The following is a 22,361-nucleotide window of genomic DNA, read 5'->3' on the forward strand; positions in this document are numbered from 1 at the left end:
ATTTGCATTTTCGATGTTTACACGGAGGCCGTTTTCAAAAACTTGCACTTTGAAACACGTCTTCTAAAGTTTGCATTTTCAGGCCACCAAAATGCTGTCTGTTGTCGTGTAAATGAAAAGCCAAAGTGCATTAAAAGTTTTACATTTTTAGTTGAAAACGAAGTTTGTTTAAACGACCCCTTAATTCTATGGTTTTTCTTGACACTGTTTTTCCTGTGTTCTCCATTCATTTGTTTCTATGGTTACCAATGAGTTTATTGATTAGTCCCACCTGTCTCTTGTTCAATTCCTCATTATCCCTAAGTATTGATCCCTGAGTTTGATTCACTTTTTTGTCTTGCATTGCACCACTGTTATGTGATCTCCACAGTTCTCCAATGTGGATTATCATAATTGTTTTGTGTTTATTAAAAAGAAGTACTGCATTAGATCCCTTTTCTCTTCATTTGTTTACCCAACTGTGACAAAACCATGACACATTTTTCAGGATTCTTTCTAAAAAAGCCAATAGCGTTTAGTTTATATCACGGCACAGCCTCAGTTTCCTTCTAATCTCTATCCGTTTCTCCTACTAATCTCCTCTATATTGCTTTCAAATATAGCATTTTGTGCAGAATTCAAATGGGTCCATAACGTTTTGTGGTCTGCGCAGATGTAACCGGTCCTCTGCTGACCGCTGTTACCACTATCTGCGTTGTGTGTAAGAAGACTCAGGACACTTCTGATGTCGTTCACCAAAAAGGGATTTAATGTCAGCCAGAGCCAGCATTAACTTCACTCCATCTGTTGATTAATATGAATAAAGTTCATATCTCTCTCTCTTGTGGGTGTTTCATAAGACAAACCTCTCCCCAGCATAACCAATGTGAACTCATTTTGTGTTACAATAGAAAAAATAAACATTAACATTGGAACATTACAGTATTAACACAGTACAAAAGAATAAAAGGACATCAAAAGACAATAAAGTGAAATACCTGTTGATTAATATGAATAAAGTTCATATCTCTCTCTCTTGTGGGTGTTTCATAAGACAAACCTGTATAATATAACATTTGTTAGCTGATTGATAACTCTAAACCATGCAAATAGATATCATACGGCCCACACGATATAACTTTATATTCTCAATTCACTCACATATAAAACATACATCAGAACACTGCAAATAGTCTCAGTACTATTTACAATAAGATATTTGGTCGATTTATAAACTTAGTCAACTTATTTCACTCGTAAAATGCAGAGCTCAGAAAAACGCTTACCTCTCCCCAGCATAACCAATGTGAACTGGCGAGAGGCGCGGAGTCACTCGAAAATGGCGTCAGCAAAGCGCCAGAAGACAATATCAAAATAAAAGTCTCAAAATAGTGAACAGTAGAATCAACATATTACTCAAAGAAAACGGGAATAAATAAATATAAAATACATTAGAAAGATTTTAGTGAAAAGCAATGTGTAACATTCAAATTGTATTTACTTTAACTCGTTACATACACCCCTTCTGGATTTCACTAAAATCCATACTGGATCCAAACCAAATAACTGGTACAGGTCTACAATGAAACTTTCATTAGTTCAACTTGTGAGTTACCCACTAGTAGGTCAAGAAAAACCTCAGGATGATCAAGCCTAAGATCATCTTGGAACATTACGATGCCTTGTACACCATAATATGACCTGACCCTTATATATTTAATATTTGGAGTCAAAATGTCTTCACATCATACAAAAACAAAATACATAAGAAAACTCTTTAGAACAGAGAAAGAAATGACCCAGTTCTCTTTTTCAGATTACTTCCTACGCCTTGGATGTAAAAAGGTTTCTGAACCATCGACTCAATTAATCTGTTCACTTTCTTAACAACTCTACCTGCTCGTGTTCTAACACCCTGAACATCAAGAACTGGAACTTGGGTGTCAGTATGAGTATCTGTATGAGTGTCGGTCAGAACTGGTGTATGTGTATCTGTGTCACAGTCAAAGTTTACGTCAAGAGATGTTGGACTGGCTTCAATTTCACTCTGAGGAAGTTCTCTGCTACTGATCTCTTGAGTCTGCAACTCATCACTGGACTCTTCTCCATCTGAACTGAGGTGGTCTGTTCCCAAAGCTTCCTCAACAGCAGAGTCTTGAACTCCAGGGCTTTCAGACTCTCGGGCTACCAAGCTTTCAGTGTCTTCATTAACCCATCTCATGGTTCTTTCCTCCACATTCATCGGATCAAAGTCTTCCTCGCAGAACTCACTCCTGATGCTATGTGTCTCACACTCTGCAGAAGGTAGTATGCTTCTCTCATCCTAAGATGACTCAACAGGTAAGAAACTAATATCCAACAGCAGGTTTCTGTGCACTATCCTCACACTTCCTTTTTCATTTTCCAGCTTGTAAGTGTGCGTCTGCGGGTTTCTGTCCACTACAGTGTACACTACAGGGTCCCACTTATCTGCTAGCTTCCTTTTTCCTCTCTCTCCTTTATTCGCCACCAGCACACGGTCCCCAATATTTAGACATGTACCTCTGGCTTTCTTGTTGTAACCTTTTGCCTGTTTCCTCTGCTCTTTTTCAGAGTGTCGCTGCGCGATCTCAACTGCTTCATGGAGGTATGACATCAACGACTTCAGGTAAGTACCATGATCCGCAACTGTGGGGTCATGTAGCACCTGTCTGAACATAACGTCCACCGGCAATCTCGGTACACGTCCAAACATAAGCTGAAATGGCGCATACCCTGTCGTCTCATGGACCGTAGCGTTGTAGGCGAAGGTCAGTGTTTGTATTTGCTCTGGCCATTTGTGCTTTTCTTTCAGAGGAAGGGTTCGGAGCATACTCCCCAAAGTACGATTAAACCTCTCTACGCCTCCATTTCCCATTGGGTGGTAGGCGGTGGTGTGAGACTTGGCGACCCCTGATAGTTTTAACAACTCCGCTAGAAGGGCACTTTCGAAGTTGGCTCCCTGGTCCGTGTGAATGCGACTCGGGAATCCGTACACACAGAATACACGGTCCCAAAGCTTCCTTGCAACTTGTTTTGCGGACTGATTCGCACAAGGGAAGGCATGAGCCAACTTTGTGAAATGGTCTGTCATAACGAGCACATCAACTGAGCGTTTCTTCGCATCCTCCGCAGTCCAGAAATCCAGACATACCAACTCCATAGGCATAGAGGTCTTAATACTTTCAAGCGGGGCTCGTGCAGATGGTTCGGGAGCCTTGGCCAGGATGCATCTTTGACAGCACTTGATGTATTCACAAACATCCTTCCCCATTCCCGGCCAGAAGAAGCGTTGGCGGGCTAGATGAATGGTTCTCGCTTGGCCTTGATGACCCGCTAAATCGTGCACACCCTTCAAAGCTTGGTCTTTGAGGCTAGAGGGTAAGATCAGTTGATACCGCTTTTGTTTACTATGGGGATCTTGTGTGACTCGGTAGAGTATTCCGTCCTTAATCTTCAGTTTGTCCCATTGTCTAAAGAGAGTTATGGCCCTGGAACTCATGTTGGCCTTTTCTCGCCTCGATGGTTGACGCTTTAGTTTCAAGAAGAATGTCACTCTTGAAATGACTGAATCGGCTTCTTGCAATTCATGAATTTCATCTGCAGGGATCATTGGAAGGGTATCAGCACCAGTTGGAACTAGATCTTGGTAAGACTGAATTAATTGCACCGCTCTAGCTTGAAATGTTTCTTCCCACTGATCATGTAAACTTAAACAGGCTTTGACAGTGGTGCTGTCAAAAGGAAAGGAAAGACATGACTGAGAGCAAATCTGTAAGTTCTGAGCTCCCTGACGAAAAGCATCTCGAACTCCATCTCCATCAACCTCTTCAGCCTCCACAAGTAAATTACGATATGGCTCCTTCATTAGCCTGCTGCTCACAGTTTTAACAAAAGGGTCTCTACTCAGAGCATCCGCCACTATGTTTTTGGTCCCTGCTATATGCTTCAGCTCAAAGGTGTAAGCTGCCAGTTTGGACACCCAACGTTGTTCACAAGCGCTGAGTTTCGCCTTGGACATAACATACGTGAGCGGACTGTTGTCTGTCCAGACTGTGAATGTTTGACCTTTTAACCAATGGCTAAATTTCTTGCATACGCTTCATTTGAGTGCCAGAAACTCGAGCTTATGAACTGGGTAGTTCCTCTGTGATTTACTCAGAGTCCTGCTAGCGAATGCGATTGGGCGAGCTCGGTCTTCACCTGCAGGCACTTGGGATAATACGGCTCCCAAACCGTCCAGTGAAGCGTCAATTGCAAGAATTAGAGGTCGAGTGAAGTCGGGGTGTGCTAAAACCACACTCTTAAGCAGGCTCTCTTTGAGGTTACATAATGCGTGATCACATTCCTCAGTCCAATCTGTGGGCTTGAGCTTCCTGTAAGTTCCTGCTTTAGTTTCTCCCTTGCTTCCTCTCTTCCTTCTCCGACCAGCTGTAAGAGCAAAAAGTGGCTTCGCCAAAGCAGAACATCCAGGAATGAAATGTTGGTAATATAAGATCATACCAAGGACTGACTTAATTCTCTGCACTGACGGAGTACATCTGTCACCTTCCATCAAATCAAACTTGGACAGTTTCGAGATAACTTCAACTTTAGCAGGATCTACAGAAACTCCATCTCTATCAATAATGTGACCCAGAAACTTTACAGAGGTTCTCAGTAGGTGGCATTTCTTAGGGCTCAGCTTAAGATTGTACTGCCTCAAACGACTGAACACGACCTCTAACCTTTCTAAGGCTTCCTGCTCATTTGGAGCGAACACCAACAGGTCGTCAAGATAACATAATAAGCTGCTGAAGTTTAAGTCTCCAAAGATGCTTACCATCATCCGCATAAAGGAGGCTGGGCTGTTGCATAGCCCTTGCGGCATCCTATTATACTCGTGCAGCCCTACAGGAGTTGTGAACGCAGTGTATTTCTTGTCCTCTTCAGCCATAGGTATGTTATAGAATCCTGAAGTCAGGTCCATGGTGCTGAAGAGTGTGTTCCCGCCCAGAGCAGCTAAGCAGTCAGACTGGTGTGGAAGTGGGTGCGCATCCTTTATCGTTCGAGCATTTAACCATCTGAAGTCTGTGCATATCCTCAGACTGCCATCCTTTTTCCACACTAGGACTAACGGGGAAGCATACTCGCTTACGGACTTCCTTATTATCCCTTGTTCTTCCATCTGGGACAAAACTTGCCGTAACTTTTGGTAGTGCGCTGGCGGCACTCTGCGATAAGGGAGTCTGAACGGACGCTCATCCATTAGTCGAATGCGGTGAACAAACCCTTTTACTTCGCCACAGTCCAACGCATGCTTAGAAAACACATCATTGTATCTCTCCAGTAACTGCACTAACTTCTCTTTTGACTCATGGCTGATAGAGCAAGACTGGATGTCAAGATCAGCGAGACCAACAGTTTCCAATCTACGTCTGAAATCAGATGATGAATTAGGTGAACGCTGATTCTCCTCTGTAAACACTTCAGCTCGACTCAGCCCTTGGAAAAGTTCAAAATCTTCCACTGCAACACAGGGAAACACATCTGCTATTTTGCGGTTTCTCTTTAGAGCGATTGGCTTGTCGGAGAGGTTGGTGACTTTTACAGGGACCCAGCGATCACCCCATAATGGCGTGACAACCCGCCCGACTATGATGTCTCGTGTCACAGACCTCGAAGTTGTCGGTTCCACCACAACTGTGCTCCCTGGGGACATGGGAACATTTTTCGGCAACTTTCCCCAGACAAGATGTTCCTGTTTTGCTAAGAGGGTAACACTCTGCTGTAGCTTGATGGTTCCCACCTTGTCTGGCAGCTCTGAACCCTTCCACCGACATGTGTTGGCCATAACATCTAGGAACTGCTCACATCCTGCCATGGGTTCCACACTGTGATTAGAAACAAGTCTCCAGTAATCACTGCTACCTTTCATGCAATGAGCAAGGAATTTGATCACATTTGTGCCAATGATCAGATCATCCCGCTGGCCGGGTACAACAAGAATGGGCACTAGGCAGCTCTCTCCATAAACTTTCAACTCAACCTCATACATACATTTTGGTTTTGTAACCTTGCCACCACATCCTACTAAGATGACTTCTTCTTGAAGTGGTGTGGGTGAGGGCAGTACATTCTCACTTAACATCCTCTTCTCTGCTTTATCACTAAAAGTGCAGGCCATGGAACCTGTATCAAGCATTCCCTTCATCGAAAACACATTATTTACACTGACTGGTGCATAGAACAAATCGTCGAATGCCTCAATTGCTTGGACATTTTGCGCTATCACTTTGGTCCCAGTGGGAGCTTGCGCACATGCGTTCTCATAAAGCTGGTGAAGATCATTATTCTCTAGGGGTTCTTCACTCATGCTCACGCCTCCCCCTTCCAAACGTGAGCCATCTAGTTTAAATTTGGTGGGCCCCGGAATGGTGCTGGGCCAGGCCTGGACCTGTCATTTGTACATTCCCTCTTGCTATGCCCAGGCTGAAGGCATGCAAAACACAGACGTTCTCGATGACAGTGTGCCACAGTAGAGTGATCGTGGGATCTGCATACTCTACAGAACTTGCTTTGAGGCTGGCGAGATGGCATTTGGACATTTTGAGACAGCGCACGATCGAGAAGGCTAATTAAAGTTCTCATGCAATTGTCATCACTACTCTGTGTGGTGTGTGCAGTGCTGACTCTGCTACACTCACCTGGCTCTATTGGAGAGCCAACATCCACTTCATCCTCTTCGTGGGATGTCTGAACATGAGCGGTGACATGTCTTGTAGCATTATGACGTTTTGGCTTGGTTGACATCTGCTCTTTTAACTCTGTCTGGAAACGATCAAGCTGCTCTTGGATCTCCTGTGCGGTCCATTTTTCTGGAGCTTTGAAGCGGAATACTGCAGCAAGAGTGGAGTCGGGACAGTACTTCACGAACATCATGGCCGCTTCTTGACATGGATCCTCCATTCGTCGCCCGAGCCTCTTTAAAGCTTCCTCTGCGAGATCCACTGCCTTATTCAGCCGCACCCAGTATTCAACGGGATCTTCTCCTGCTAGTGGAACAGTGCCATAGAAGTCAGCCAAAGGCATACAAGAATAATTAACATCACCAAAATGCTGCTTCAGAATGTCCATGATCACTTTTGGGTTCTCAACTGGGTTTAGAGCTGAATTACAACGGAGAGTGACTCTGACGACATCTTTAGCTTTACCCATCAGTCTGCTTAAGATCTCTTGATGCTGTTCTGCTAATGGTATTCCTCTTTTTCTGAGATACGTGTCCATCAGCTCCTCCCATTCACGCACACTAAGTTTGTCTGATGCATCACCGCGATACACTGGGGGCTCTTTTGCTTCACTCTGCATGACCAACCTCACTCCAGTCAAGTTAAGTGATGGTATTTCTGAGAATGTCTTGCTGGTACTTAACCTTGATGTTTGTGCACCTCTATTCTCTTCTTTACTATAACTAGCTTCCTTTTGAGATGCTAACATGGTCTGCCCCACTTGTTGAGCAATGTGTGCTATCAAACCTTGCCAATTTGGATCTGTTATGTCTGGAACAGCTAATGGCACAGTGTCAGCTACTGGATTGGGATCGTGATCGATTACACGTGTGGAGCATAATACAGGGGATGTTCTTTTCACTTTACTTTCGCTCACAATGGGAGTAACTGGAGTTTCACCAAAAAACTTTCCCCTCCCAAGACCTAATCCTGTCATTGTCTCATCAATTTCATCTACTTTTAAACTGAATGCCATGTTCAATTTCACAATAAAAATATTACAATTGAATATAAATTTATAAACAGAATAATCTCTTGAAAAATTTCAAAAAAAAATATGAGAAAAATAGTCACTTGTATGAATGAATGCAAAAATCAGTACTAGAAATATCAAATGTCCGTTTGTTTTCTCAGTTCTTTGCTAGAGAAACAGTAAACCTCAATGCAGCGTCCCTCGGCGACCCAACTGACGTGGATCTGGAAGCAAATCTTCAAATCCGGGTCACGGCACCAATGTAACCGGTCCTCTGCTGACCGCCGTTACCACTATCTGCGTTGTGTGTAAGAAGACTCAGGACACTTCTGATGTCGTTCACCAAAAAGGGATTTAATGTCAGCCAGAGCCAGCATTAACTTCACTCCATCTGTTGATTAATATGAATAAAGTTCATATCTCTCTCTCTTGTGGGTGTTTCATAAGACAAACCTCTCCCCAGCATAACCAATGTGAACTCATTTTGTGTTACAATAGAAAAAATAAACATTAACATTGGAACATTACAGTATTAACACAGTACAAAAGAATAAAAGGACATCAAAAGACAATAAAGTGAAATACCTGTTGATTAATATGAATAAAGTTCATATCTCTCTCTCTTGTGGGTGTTTCATAAGACAAACCTGTATAATATAACATTTGTTAGCTGATTGATAACTCTAAACCATGCAAATAGATATCATACGGCCCACACGATATAACTTTATATTCTCAATTCACTCACATATAAAACATACATCAGAACACTGCAAATAGTCTCAGTACTATTTACAATAAGATATTTGGTCGATTTATAAACTTAGTCAACTTATTTCACTCGTAAAATGCAGAGCTCAGAAAAACGCTTACCTCTCCCCAGCATAACCAATGTGAACTGGCGAGAGGCGCGGAGTCACTCGAAAATGGCGTCAGCAAAGCGCCAGAAGACAATATCAAAATAAAAGTCTCAAAATAGTGAACAGTAGAATCAACATATTACTCAAAGAAAACGGGAATAAATAAATATAAAATACATTAGAAAGATTTTAGTGAAAAGCAATGTGTAACATTCAAATTGTATTTACTTTAACTCGTTACACAGACTCGCGGATATGATCCGCTATGTGCTTTCAAGTCTCTGGACTAGAGCAGACTGTGTGCACTGCGGTTTCTGTGACATTAACGTGAAACCAGACTTCATTAGCCTCAATAGAAAGCATATTTAATTAATCGTTCCCTATCCCCTATATAGTGCACTATGTGTCATTAACCATGGAGAAAATAGTAAATGTGTGAACAAGTGACTGATTTCAGCCGCAGCTTCATCGTCTATTTATAATGCAGGGGACGGGATGCTTTAGACTCTGGAGAGCATTTGATTGGACAGAAGATCTAATGAAAAGCTGATGGTGATATCATGAAAATCCGTGATTCCATTTTAGCGGAAGTGAGGGAAGTTTGAATGCGTATATCTGCTAAATGAGAATTTTGTCATTGTTTTGGAACACAACAGTTTATTCATGACATTAAGGCCAACATATTCATACTAATATCTAAAAAACTTCATGGGGACTTTAAGGTGGTTCAAGTTTGCAAGCAAAATTACACCAAAAAGATAAATAGAAACATTCAGGAAATATAATCATCTAGATGGCCAGATATATATACTCTGAAACAGTCTATGCTGCATTACGCCACCAAGAAGACTAACTTAACTCAACATTTTCTTTCAGTCTTCTGTCCTCAGGTCTCTTTGTCTCAGTAACGCAACATGTGTTTGCACTCAATTCATCAGCAGTGAAAGACACATATTCAAGGACCCCAGATGGGCTGATTTTATTGTGGAGGCGAGACACGACGGGTGACAATTTACACACACTCATGATCACACATCACTGTATGTGTATATTTGGCTTTCTGTGATGTTCAAACACAAGAACAGAAGATATAACAGGAACACAAAGGCATGACAGAGGGATGCTGGATCATACTCTGAGCTGAAGTGTAGTCATTGTTTAGAGAATCATCACCATGACTCAGACGAACACATCTGCATACACACTGACACACTTTTTTTTAAAAACCATAAATGCTTCTGATTATGTATCTGCATTAAAATAGAAGTGGCATTGTCATACAGTCTCAGATGCCAGCATTACTGGAAAGCACATGCTGAAGAGAGCCCTTTGAAGCTGCACTCAAACTGCAAATTCAACCCTTTGGTAGTCATTGAAATCCACTAAATGGAGAAAAATCCTGGAATGTTTTCCTCAAAAACTATAATTTCTTTTCGACTAAAGAAAGAAAGACATCTTGGATGACATTGGGATGAGTAAATTATCAGGAATTTTCAAATCTGAAGTGAACTAATCCTTTGGTATTGGTAATGCATGTGCATCACCAATGCCAAACGTTTGATTCTCACAACACAATTACTATTAAATGCACTCAAAGCATCTGCCAAATGCATTCGTCTAGATGTACTTCCTGCTTTCTGTGCAGTTGTAGATGCTGAGCTGAACTGTAAGTGAGGTGTTAAATGACGAAGGTTGATTTAAATTCATGAGGTCGTGACCTGGTAAAGCTTTACACTTCAAACATGCTGTAGTCGCTTACAGTGCCCAGTGTGTTCATGAACATGTGTATCATAAAAATACACTCATTCCATAACAGTTGTAACACGAGAGTATATTCTGTAAATACATGCTCAAGAATGTTTGCCATATGCTGCGCAAATCAATCCATTGAATTCAAAAAAGGCATATAGGCCTATTTAGCACTGCCAAAATGTTTAATCATGATTAATCATTTTAAAGGGAAAATATTCAGCTCCTTTTAGACAAGAAAACAAAACAATAGGCCTTTGTGTAATTATTAGGTTCGGGAATTTGTGTGGGTGACAAATAGCGTAAATTTATGCAGTGCTCTTTACACATCTCACAACAGCCTCTGCATTTGTCAAAGCCTAAAGCACAAGTGAAAAAAATTTGCAATGGTTCAATAATAAAAGCACTTTCTACACAATTTATGCATTTAAACTTACATGTGTTAAGAAGTTAACCTTCAGCTGATGTTCAAACTTTATTAATGACATTGGGGCGATATTTTACAAATAGAATATGATCATTTATTTTCATCATTCAAGAATGCAGACTTTTTGAATGGTTTCATTTACATGGAACGCAGCAAAGAGGAATAAAAAACAGCAAGATCTAAAAAAGCAGAACTTATTTTAAAGAGTGCAGCATGCACGAGAGGGCATGGGCTGGGCTTTCGAGATCCAATTTCCTGAGAGCTTAGTTCCAACCCTGATCAAACTCACCTGCCTGTAGCTTTAGTAATCCTGAGGTCCTTGATTAGCTTGTTCAGGTGTGTTTGATTAGAGTTGGGGCTAAACTTTGCAAGAAAATGGATCTTGAGGGTCAGAGTTGCCCACCCCTAATCTAGAACAAAAGCAGTGCAGTGGAATGGGGGGGACTATAATTGTTCTGTGTGGACGGCCAAAGGTTTCAATCAGATTTACATAGGCCTATCACACAGACCAGAATGAAAGTTATGTGATTAAGCAGTTAATTGAAATTGGTGTTGCATTTATACAACAGTTCAATAAACAACAAAAGTTAATATTGAGTAACTTAGCCTACAGTTTAGGCACATTATTTCCAGTTGCTTTCATGATTCAAAGACTCATTTATTAAACATAGCCATTTGAATCTGTGTTTTGAACAAATAAGTTGACTCACTCATAAAGTTGTCACTTGCCACTACCTAGACCTACTGGCGTAATGATTTAATCTTCATAAACAGTCACAAATTCTCACCCCTAACGCACAGACCGACAGTCTGTCTGGAACGCACAAAAACTGAAATGAATGATACAAACAGTCTCAGTGTGGACGAACTGGACAAATTCCTAATGGAATTTTTTGTACTGTGGGAATTGGACGCCACGGGCCCTATTTTAACAATTTAAGCACATGGTCTGAAGCGAATGGCGCAGGTGCACTTAGGGCGTGTCCGAAATCCTCTATTGCTAGTTTAACGACGGAAAAAATGGCCGCATTGTCCAAAAAGGTTGAACTTCGGCTGCATCCGAGAACTGAAAAATGCTGCCTTCCGAGGACACATTTCAAGGTAAGAAGGCATCAAGGCACAACCGAATCCAATGTTAGCTTCACTTCCTCTCTCATGAGATACCTTCATCTGATCGATTTTTGAAGGAAGAATAGATGTATCCTTAGCTGCCTTTGATATCCCACAATCCTGTGCTTTCCATTCTGTGACAGTTGAGCTAGAAAAATAAGGATGGCGTCCGAAGATTGCGTTTGCTGCTCAATTTGTGTATAAATGTACAATTTTGATCAACATATTTCAATTTTGATATCATTTCTATCGAGAAATTACTGCTGTAGTAATTAAATATTTGTTTAGTTCTCACCAAAGCTCGCGCTATATTGCTGTAGATCATTAAACTGTTACACTGCTTCAGAAGTCTGTCCGAAAACAATTTCGTGAGGTACCTTCATGCACAAACGCTGTCATACAAGTCATTCTCTTATAAGATAGTGAGGCAGCGAGGCAGCAAGACAGCTACCTAGGTTTTCGGACGCAGCCCTAGTCTCTTAAGTAATGGGTGTGTTTTGGACATAATGTGCAATAAACCAATCAGCGTCTCATCTCCGATTCCCTTTAAAAGCCAGTAACCATGGTGGATTCGCTATTTACTTTGTGGTATTTGCAAGCGGAAAGACTGAACGCTTCTCCAGAGAGGAATCCTTTTATCTTTAATATTTAAAAATGTTTGTGTGTTGTTGCGCCATTGACCAACAAAAACCTGGTCTAAAGTCAATGGTTGTGAACGCAGTATTATTATTATTTTTTTTTTTCTCGTTTTCAGTTGCCTCAAAATAGCAATACGCCAACAATGCACCTGAACACACCTCATTTTCAAAGCAGCACGCCCATGGGTGAACAGATTGGCGTGATTGCATTTGCTATGTAAACAATGTGGCGCTGGACGTGAAAATGATAACTGCTTCGGGCTGAAACTAACACTTGTTTCGCATCTGGCATCACATTGTGCAGGGTGTATGATAGGGCCCCATGTGTTGTTCTAAACATTGTGATATTAATCCCTTCACCTCATGCAAGAGGAACACAAATTTTTGATGAAATCCAAGAGGTATTTGAACTACACATAGGCAGCAACGTCATTGCACATTTCAAGGCCTAGTAAGGTAGCAAATACATTGCTAAAATAGTCCATGTGACTACAGTGGTTCAACCTTAATGTTATGGAGCAATGAGAATACTTTTTGTGCATAAAAGCAAAAAATTTCTTCTCTTTTCTGTCATTCTCCTACTCTGTTTACGTCATAGACACAGTGCAGTGCTTCCGTGTTCTACATCAGAATGACAGAAATTTAATTTCTGGGTGAACCAACCCTTTAAATGAGTTTTGCACCCTTGAAGGGCACTTCAGGAAAGGGATTTGGCCATTTCCAAAGGTGTTCCAAACGAAAGTGAACACCTGAATGCCTTCACGAAGCGCCTTTCCACAAGTCCATTAGTGGAGCTACATGTGATGGTTACATAAAGGGCTGGTATTTTTACTGATTATGACCATGTGACACAGCATGGCAAGTCCTCACCATTTATTTTGAAGCTACATGGTGGGAGAGTATGAATTAGTGTATAAATAGAACAATTCAATTAGTTTTTTTGTGATATAATACACATGCACTTCATATTAAGTTTTGTTAGTTTAATATCAGAGACGACAAGAATGCTGTTTGACCAATCAAATTCAAGTCCTCTAACTATTAAGGGGAGACACTACAGGCACTACTGTTTTTTCAGGCACCTGTCAATTTTGAGATTTTGCATTTTTTTGGCTTTTCTTAAAGTGTTTTTTCAGACTGGTGGAAAGAAAACATCCAAAATACACTTTTAAAGGAACACTCCACTTTTATTGAAAATAGGCTCATTTTCCAACTCTCCTAGAGTTAAACAGTTGAGTTTTACCGTTTTAGAATCCATTCAGCCGATCTCCGGTTCTGGCAGTACCACTTTTAGCATAGCTTAGCATAGTTCATTGAATCTGATTAGATCGTTAGCATTGCGCTTAAAAATGACCAAAGAGTTTTGATATTTTTCCTATTTAAAACTTGACTCTTCTGTAGTTAAATCGTGTACTAAGACCGACGGAAAATAAAAAGTTGCGATTTTCTAGGCTGATATGGCTAGGAACTATACTCTCATTCAGGTGTAATAATCAAGGAACTTTGCTGCCGTTCCATGGCTGCAGCAGTGCAATGATATTACGCAGCGCCCGTGAGCCTCTGCTTGCACAGGGAACGTGCCTTGCAACCATGGAGACGTTTGTGAGAGACGCTGCATAATATCATTGCACTGCTGCACCCATGGTACGGCAGCAAAGTTCCTTGATTATTACACCTGAATGAGAGTATAGAACCGGAGATCGGCTGAATGGATTCGAAAACGGTAAAACTCAACTGTTTAACTCTAGGGGAGTTGGAAAACGAGCCTATTTTCAAAAAAAGTGGAGTGTTCCTTTAAGTGTATATTTTATAGCGCTTTATCTATTTTTGTCTATAGATTTCAATTACAGTAAATATCTTTAAAGGCCATTTTCTCAAAATGATTTTTTTCTCCTGCTCTGACTCAGAAATCTCCACTTCAGCAGAACTTACATACACCAAACTTTAAAGTTTTATTCCTATCTATATTCTGAAGGTTTTTACAGAGGGATTTGTTGATATATAATTTGCCTGATTTTATACAACATTTTATTCCTAAAAAAATGGTGAAAATATTTTTTTTTTCTGGCTGTTGATAAAAATTTTCTGATTTATGGAGTGATAAAAAGAGATATCCAAAATTCCCTCTGTAAAATATTTTGAATTTAATATGTCCAAAAAATGAATGAACCTGACGCCATCCAATATTCAGATTTTTGTTCTAGAAATGTATGCAAATTAGTGCATATTTAATTAGATAATGCCTCATTTGCATATTTAAACATAACATTTTAGAAAACTTATTTGCAAAAAATGTTTGCAATTTCTAATGTAATCAATCACCTGGGGTAGTATGGTGGTGATATCTATTAGTTAATTTTTTTACCCTATTCACCGTCTCGCCTTAATATTTTATAATAACAAATTATTTAAGAATAAATGCATTAAAGTGTAAAAAAATGACACCTGTAAACATATTTATTTAGCCTTATGCGTTAACATTGACAAGCTACACTCGCTTTGTCTCTCATGTTCAAAAAAGTACACAAAATGTAGATTTTAATACATGGTGTACAAGTAACTGTGTCCTGTGTGTAAGTGATCCACTCTGTGTATTTGTGTATGTGTGGGAGAGAGGTAAAGAATAAGTGTGTATTGCACACCAGGCTCTGACCACACTAGCCTTTGTGGTCTAGTCATGGTTTCTCATGTCCTCTCTCCCTCCTTCTCGTTCACCTTTTCACCCTTGTCTCTCTCTCTTCTGGCCTTTTCTTAATTTCAGAGTATTTCAGTCTCATTGTGTACAATAATTGTTAGATACCATTGTTGCAACACAGCATTTTGTGTTTTTGCAACTGACAGCTCTTTTTCTCTGCTTTGGTGTGATTTATCTTGCAGTTGCCTTGAATGTGTGAAAATCAATCCGTGATTCACGGAAAAAAAACAGTAGCACTTTATAATAAGACTCCGTTTGTTTACATTAGTTAGTGCATTGAAGGCAGCATGAAACAGAAGTTCTGATAGTCTTTTCTTCCCAATTATAATATATATATATCTGAGTGAAATGGCTTCTCGAATGAGAAATTGTAGGGCAGGATTTGATTTTGTCCATCAGGAATTGATTGGATTGTTGGATCGTTTTCATTTGCTATTGCTGTGATCTCAGTCAACACATCATCAAAAAAAAAAAGAAATATGTCACTGCAAGAGTAAGGGGAGAGAAAGTTACTTTGATTAAAGATTACGAGGGCACATGAATGTGCACAGATAAATCATTTATAACAAACACTGCAATATTCCATTTAAAAAAAACAAAAACAAAAAAAATAGTCCATTTTGATTTCACAGTGACTTTAAGTATCACGATGAACTAACATTTTTGTTGTATGGTTGTGTAGTTAGTGTCCATGTGCTATGAGATTGTGTCGTGTTGTTTGTTTGGCGGGGTGTTTGGGACAGCCTGTGTTATTGGCAGCAGGAAGTGTGTGAAACTTGTTGCATAAGTGACACGTAATTAACAAGAACTCAGCGTCTAACACTTACTCTGCCCATGAAGGGCTCTCCCTCTGGCCATACACACACCAACACACACACACATGCACCTGGTGCTGGATATTTGGGACGGTCTGTTCTGTATTATAGATCTTCCCACAGGACATAAACCAGAAACACAGACGATTGATATTATGAGCTCATGCAAGTGTGTGTGTGTGTGTGTGTGTGTGTGAGACTATTTGCTGCAAATACGAGTACAAATAGATGTGTGGTTTTGTGTGAGCAAATAGTTGCAAGGGTGTAATTAGACTAAGAGCAGACTTCATCATATGCCAAGAATTTGTCACCTCAAGGGTATTTTTTCTGATCAAAATTTACATTTTTATACAGGCCATTAAATAATGTGTTAAAGTGCCCATATTATGCTTTTACAGATATTAAGCAGTGTGTAATATAGCTGTTTGTGATGAAATTCACATGAAAATCGCAGTGCATGATAAATGGATTTATTATCTACCAAAAACTGATCTACTTGAAACGAGTCGTCAGTAAATTCAGTCTCACGTCTTGCACAAACCTACGTAGGTTTGTTAAAAAAATTGCATAATGCCAGCCTATGGTCTTCATTGGCTGCCTGTGAACAGCATCTACTATGACCTGCTCTCAAATACAGTATCTGTAGCTGAGGCCTGGATGAGTTTGGTTCATGTTGTCGAAAATGTGCTGTTTTCTGCGCCGCGAAAGCAAATTTACAAGAATGAAGACTCAGGCTTGAATTGATATGATAAAATCAGTGTATACAAGTACTGAGGAAGCCTCTGATGCTTAAATTCAGCTGAATGTTTCATTTCAGACATGCGCTGTAAGCGGTAGACCAATCAAAAAAGACTTGAACGTTTGACCTATGAAAGCAGAGTAGGCTCTCGGAAAGGAGGGGTTTAGAGAGACTGAATCCTTTTTCAAACCATTTCAGACACCGTGAGAAATGAGGTTATGCTGCAATATGAGAAAATAAGTGTTCTTTGGCCTTACACTCATAAGAGTAAAGGTTCCAAAAGGGGGTTTTCACAGTGATGCCATAGGAGAACCATTTTGGGTTCCTCAAAGAACTGTTCACTTAAAGGTTTAGTTCACCCAAAAATGAAATTTCTGTCATTAAATACTCACCCTCATGTCGTTCCACACCTGTAAGACCTTCGTTCATCTTCAGAACACAAATGAAGATGTTTTTGATAAAATCCGTTGGATCAGAGAGGCCTGCATTGACAGCAAGACAATTAACACTTTCAATACCCAGAAAGCTACTAGAGACGTATTTAAAACAGTTCATTTGATTACAGTGGTTCAAACTTAATGTTATGAAGTGACGAGAATACTTTTTGTGCCATCACTAGATATTGTTGAATAAGGTCATTATTTGGGGGGTTTTTTTGAGCACAAAAAGTATTCTTGTTGCTTCATAACATTAAGTTTGAACCACTGTACTCACATGAACTGATACATTTTTAGTAGCTTTCTGGGTATTGAAAGTGTTAATTGTCTTGCTGTCAATGCAAGCCTTACTGAGCCATCGGATTTCATCAAAAATATCTTAATTTGTGTTCCGAAGATGAACGAAGGTCTTTCGGGTGTGGAACGACATGAGGGTGAGTAATTAATGACAAAATTTTCATTTTTGGGTGAACTAACCCTTTAACAATTCTTAAAAGACCATTTTTTTTAATTAGTGTAAAGGACATTTTAATAATCTAAGGAACCCTTTTCCACTTATAACCTTTTGTGGAATAGAAAGGTTCCATGTTCTTCATGGAACCATTGATACCAATAAAAAACCTTTATTTTTAAGTGTAGATGCATGTAAACCTATTGTAGGAGATTTCCAAAACAAACTTGGGAACCTTTAATTTAATTACATTTTTTAACCATTGAAGCATTTCAAGCCTTAAGTTCCACTTTGTTTTTATAGCAGCAGTTAACACAATGGATCAGAATGCGCATTTTCATTAAGGATGTAAATTTAACATCGGATCTGGAGTTTCAACATACACTTTTCAAAATTGAAAATTTTTTACATTGATAAATTGGTGCAGTGATGATTGGTGCAACTTGATGCATGAACAAATATTGAAATTGACAGTTTTATTCACAGTGTATATCCTGAGGAATGGGCCGCTACCACAAACACTCAACAGTCTGATTGCAGGACAGGACTATTTTAAGCAGTATGTCAACATATAGTATTCAGATCACAAGGTGCATGTGAAGAAATGTGCTGATTAGGTGGGTCGTTCTTTTTTGAGGGTCAAAGGTCAAAGCCAGCACTGCAAAAAAACTAACTTTTAATTCAGATTTTTTTTTTTATCTGCTCATTTTTTTTAAACATCCTTAAAATGTTTTATTGTTATTTTTAATTTCTTTCTTGATTCATTATGACAAAATGTACACCATTTTGAATTATATTATTATATTGTATATATTTTATTTATCATATATAATTTATATATTATTTAGAATTTTTAGAAAATATATCCTGAATTTAAACATTTTTCTTGCCCGAATGGCAAGTTTTTGAAGCACAAATGATTTTGAACCACTGTGTATATATATATATATATAGTGAGGTTTATGCTTAAAAACAATAAACTTTATTCACAATAAGTCTTAAAATCATACAATGTTGCCTCTCAGTTAAAACCCTTGTTTTCAGCATGTTATTTTTTTTGGACAACAGCAAAAGTACTGATTTCCAATTCTGTAATGCAATGGCTGAACTGGTCAGTGCTATGGAAGCATATGTGTGCGTGTGTCTGTGGGTCGGTGTGATTGAGTAGATTAGGATCTCCATTACAGAACACACGGTGTGACGTTTGCCTGGGGGGATTACTGTTTATTTAACCCAATTAAAGGATTAGCTTGTCTACGCACTAGCCATCGATAACACTCCGGAAACCAGGGAGCAATTATGGGTTTAGAACAAAGAGCACGTCCAGTGACCACAGCAGAGTCTCTCTGACTAGCCACATCGCTGGCTATATAATATGTGTGAGCCTGTGTGATCTAGATTTATTTTTCATAATACATTTATTCATTTTTTCATTTACAAATTTACTTTATTATCAAAATATGAATCAAGACATTAAGCATGACCCAGCTAACAAAATTATTTTTAGAACATTTTGCTAACGTTCCCATTAAGTTATAGAAACGTTATTTTTGAATGTTCTCTGAACAGTTTTTTAATGTTTTAAAACGTTTTTTTTTTTCTTCGGTTATGCGAACGTTAAGAGAACATTCCTTTTTACAATTTTGCAATTATGGGAATGTTACTTTTTCTCTGAATATTCTGAAACTAGCAGTAACAGTAACTTTTAGTGAACATCCAACTAAAATGTTTCATGAAAAAAAACATTCCATAAATGTATAAATAATTAGATTGGGTAAACCCAGCCTGATCTGCTGGCGATTTGATTTCGCCCAGCAACTCAGTCTGGAAACCTGTACATTAATTTCTACTGCTTCTGTTACACTTTTGCAGGAACCAATCACAGACTGGCTTTATCCACCTGGCTCGCTATTGGCTGATATAACACGATGACGATAGAGAAGCGACAGCAAGCACGACCGTCAATCCAATTCCTTTTAACCTTTCGAGGATGCTGAATGATTTGTTTAGCAAACAAATCGCTCGAGTGGGTGTAAATACCACTCACTTTAATGTTTTTTTTTTTTTTTGCACAACCTGCAAAAATCGCTCGATGCCATTGCTGCTTCTGAAAACCGCTGATCAATGCTACAAACCAATACAAACTAAACCTGTCTGGAGTTTTCGCGTCGCTCTGCAAAGTACATCACCCGGATCTTTAATCTGATTGATTGAAGGACTATCCAATTGTGTGAATAATGCTCGTTGATCACGCCTCTTGTGCAGTAGAAAATACATACAGACTCCCCAGACCAATGTTCAATTTAAATTGAGCTTGGTCTGGTGATAGCCAGACAAATAAATAATGTTTTTTTGCTAATGTTTTGAGAAAATTATCCCATCTCGGTCACGGCACCAATGTAACTGGTCCTACTCGCACCGCTCCAAGCAGGATTTGAACCAGCGTCACTGGCATGGGAGGCAGGCTTGCTAACAAGGATGCTAAATACCACAACCTCTACACTGTAAACCCTAATGCTCAAAATACTTAATTCGTTTGAGTAGGACAAACTTAAATTAAACAAATTAGTTCAGTTAAATTAACAGTTATGAGTATTTAAAACTTTCTTTTACTTTTGAGTTCACAGCACTGACATATTTCAAGTAAACTAAACTGTTTTAGTTGCAGCAGATTTCTAATTCCCAGCATGCTTTGCATCAGACTGTCTAAATGTTGAAATAAAGTGTTATTTTGTGTGTTTTTGCATAAGATTAACATAGGGAGACATAAGTTAGTGTTTAATGTTGTGTTATGTTGGGATTGACAGGGGGTTCTGTTATGTTAGTTTTGTAGGGTTACCATTCTGGTGAAGAGTAGACCGTGTGGTTAGGTTGAGGATGGGCTGCAAAACTTTTAAGACCACATATACTGTATGTTGTTTGATTATATACATGCAAGTATATATTGACAGTCTCTTTGATAATTATAATAGCATGTGTTTTTTGCTAACTAACATTTAACCAAGATTTGAATGTGATGTTTATGTAAATTAACTATATGTACTTGAGTAGGGCGAGGCTGAGAACTGTGGGAGCGAAGGAATGCCAGTGATGTGATTGTTAATGAGAGACACCTGTGCACCACACTAGCATTGCTCCACTTCCATGGCTCTCGGCCCCGCCCCACTTATCACAAAAAAATTAAGTTCTACTAACTTAAAAAAAATAAGTTAGTTAACTTAAATGTTTTGAGGTAATAAGTTTCCTCAAATGTTTTGAGTATTCTGAACTTATTGAGTTTTACAGTGTAGCATCAGTTATGAATACACCTCTTGACGCCAGGGGAGTGAGGTTTACCTGCACAGCTCTTCACTACTTAGCTCTGTTACACTCACCACACTAAACCTCACTCTCATCTGGGTCACGGCACCAATGTAACCGGTCCTACTCACACCGATCCAAACGAGTTTTGAACCAGCGTCAGTCACTAGTATGCCTCTTGAGGCCGGGGGAGTGAGGTTTACCTGCACAGCTTTTTACTAGCTGGACTCTGTTACACTTATGGATTTGGAATATTTTTTTCAACATTTCCTTTGATGCTCAGCAGTCCTAAAGTAAGCCAGACTGACTTACAAGATGGAATTGTGCTTACCTGATTTGCATAGTTTCTTCAGTAAAACAGATGCCATATTAATACAGACAGCATGTGCAAATAAACATGAATTTCAGTGGGCACAGTTTGTTCTTAGTCAATTCCCCCCTTAGTCTTCAAATGCGGAACATGTACTGAGCAAATGTAACAAACATCTGGATGCGTTTACTTGACAAATAAAGTTGCACTCTTCACTTTTTGCTTGCGAGAGAAGCAGACGTAAAAGTAAATATAATTTGATGTATATTTACTATACAAAACTTAAGTGTTGTCATAAACTAATGATCCAGTTTGCCTCCAATGTGTTCTTGTGTCATGTTATCGGGATTTTACTTGGGTAGTTTTCTATTATTCTAATACTCAACATCAAAATTAAAAATAGTTTAAAATAGTTTAAGATGAAGCACAGCATGTTACATTTCAGGATATTTCAACTATCTAAAAAAATATTTTAACTACATATTTGAATGACGAATATGATTAGTTTATGGCACACAATGCAAAATACATTTTTTTCAGAGGTTTCTTGCTTGTTTTGCAGGTTGTAGTTTTGTGTGCTGCTGGAGATGTACTGTAACATGTTTTCGCTTTCATTTACCTCCCTTTTCTTCCCTTCCAATGTTTCCTCTATTCTGGGATGGTCCTAATTACAGTCCTCTTATGTGTGGCTGGACTTTGTGGCAGTACCAAGAGGCCTCTCACTCGCTCTCACTGACTCATACACTCTTTCAACCTTTCATTATGTCACTCCTCTGTATTTCTGATTTACATCCATTCACATCCTATTACTCCTCCACTACCAAGGCTGATTTCTTTCCACACACTCTCTCTCTTTCTATTGAATTTGTTCAGCTTGACCACCCGTTCCACCTACATAAACCTGACATTAACAGGCATTTACTGCTCTTGTATCTCCTGTTTATTCTGAGCATGTATTACAGTAGTAAATCTGTTGATGAGAGCCACCTGATCTGGAAAGAGTTTAAATTAAGCATTTTGTTACATTAATCATATAGCAATATACAGTGGGTACGGAAAGTATTCAGACCCCCTTACATTTTTCACTCTTTGT

This window comes from Chanodichthys erythropterus, chromosome 2 (assembly GCF_024489055.1).
Source record: "Chanodichthys erythropterus isolate Z2021 chromosome 2, ASM2448905v1, whole genome shotgun sequence".
Classification (NCBI taxonomy): Eukaryota; Metazoa; Chordata; class Actinopteri; order Cypriniformes; family Xenocyprididae; genus Chanodichthys; species Chanodichthys erythropterus.